The sequence below is a fragment of the Dioscorea cayenensis genome, chromosome 10 (genome assembly GCF_009730915.1).
Source record: "Dioscorea cayenensis subsp. rotundata cultivar TDr96_F1 chromosome 10, TDr96_F1_v2_PseudoChromosome.rev07_lg8_w22 25.fasta, whole genome shotgun sequence".
Lineage (NCBI taxonomy): Eukaryota > Viridiplantae > Streptophyta > Magnoliopsida > Dioscoreales > Dioscoreaceae > Dioscorea > Dioscorea cayenensis.
The window spans coordinates 15,057,507-15,059,352 of record NC_052480.1 but is presented as its reverse complement, the minus strand read 5'-3'; the positions used below and the strand labels follow the sequence as shown (position 1 = coordinate 15,059,352).

The 1,846-nt window shown below is 42.6% G+C and overlaps 1 non-coding gene across 1 annotated transcript; it reads right to left on the bottom strand.

Annotated features, from left to right (window-relative positions):
- Positions 1-553: 553 nt before the first annotated feature.
- Positions 554-660, bottom strand: LOC120271290. The gene has a single exon (XR_005539907.1). It is a non-coding gene; the product is annotated as a small nucleolar RNA R71 (small nucleolar RNA).
- Between the last annotated feature and the right edge of the window lie 1,186 nt (positions 661-1,846).

The following is a 1,846-nucleotide window of genomic DNA, read 5'->3' as shown; positions in this document are numbered from 1 at the left end:
TGATGCTATCAGATTGAGGGCTTTCCTATTCTTTCTCAAAAGAAGAGCCAAATAGTGGCTTCATTCCTTGCCAAAAGCATCCATCACGACTTAGAATGAAATGGTCGAGGCTGTGCAAGAACCATCCAATCAAGCTGAAATAGAAGTTGAAGGGTCAGACAATATGGCAGAGCAAAATGAACAACAGAGGACATTGTCAGACTATACCAAACCCTCAGTTTTGGGCACACAATCAAGTATTGTACGACCCCCGATTAGAGCTCCAAATTTTGAGCTGAAGCCAACATTCATCCAAATGATTCAGTAGTTAGCGCAGTTTAATGGTTTGGCTGATGAGGATCCAAACAATCACATCGAAAACTTCCTGGAAGTTTGTGACATGCTGAAGATCAACAATGTTTCAGATGATGCTATCAGATTGAGGGCTTTCCTATTCTTTTTTAAAAGAAGAGCCAAATAGTGGCTTCATTCCTTGCCAAAAGCATCCATCACGACTTAGAATGAAATGGTCGAGGCTTTTCTTGCAAAGTACTTCCCTCCGCTAAAGTCGGTAAAGCTTCGTAATGTGATATCATTATTTGTTCAGATGGAGCTTGAATCCTTGTTTGAGACTTGGGCGCGATTCAAGGATCTCTTGCGGAAGTGTCCACAACACGGATTTCCCAAATGGATGATCATTCAGACTTTCTACAATGAACTGAATCCATGTACAAGACAACTTCTAGATGCCACCGCAGGAGGTACAATGGGGATAAGACCCCAGATGGAGCCCACAGTTGGTAGAAAAAATAGCCATGAATAGCTACCAATGGAATGCAAGGGAAAAGAAGAAAGCGGATGGACTCTATGAGATCGATGCGGTTACATCTTTGTCAGCCCAAGTAGAGGCATTGAGCACGAAATTGCATACATTAACTTCACCGAGGGTGGCCGCTATCATGAGTTGTGATGGTTGTAGGGGTTCACATATGTCATTTAATTATCCTTTTTCGATTGCCATTTCAACCCTGACTGAACAAGTAGATTTTGTGGGCAATTCGGGAAGAGTACAAGGTAATCCTTATAGAAACACCTACAAAAAAAGGTAGAGAAACTACCCCAATTTCTCATAGAGTAACTAAGGGCAGCAAAAGGCCATGGCACCACATGGTTTTCAACAACAAGCCCCACACATAGAGAATAGAGTTTCAAGCTTGGAGACTCGGATGACTGACTTAGAGAAAGCCTTGACCAGATTTGTGTAATTATCGGATACACAGTTTCAATCGGTCGAGGCTACAGTTCGCAACCACACAGCTTCATTGCACAATCTAGAGAATCAAGTGGGGCAAATTGCAAAGTCTCTATCGGAGAGACCACAAGGAAGCTTGCCGAGTAACACAAAGACCAATCCAAGAAAACATGTGAAGGAGATACTTTGAGAAGTGGTCGTGAGGTTGAGGGTAGGCTTCTGAGTGAGAAGGCCAATGTTGAAGCACCCGAGGTCATGGAGGTTGAGGAAAGAGCGAACAAGGAGAAGGAGGTGACACCCCCATCTTACAAGCCAAGAATTCCATACCCCTCAAGATTGAAGACGACCAAAATGACTAGCAGTATAAGAAGTTTCTGGGCCTATTTAAGCAATTTCACATAAACATTCCTTTTGTCGAGACATTATCTCAAATTCCTAGGTATGCGAAGTTTTTGAAGGATCTTTTAACTAACAAAAGGAAATTGGAAGAGAGTACATCGGTGATCCCAGATGCCTCTTGTTCGGTGGTGTTGCAAAAGAATATGCTGAACAAAAAAAGACACGAGGAATCTTCATCATCCCCTACAACATTGGCAATTTGGGTGAAGAGATGGC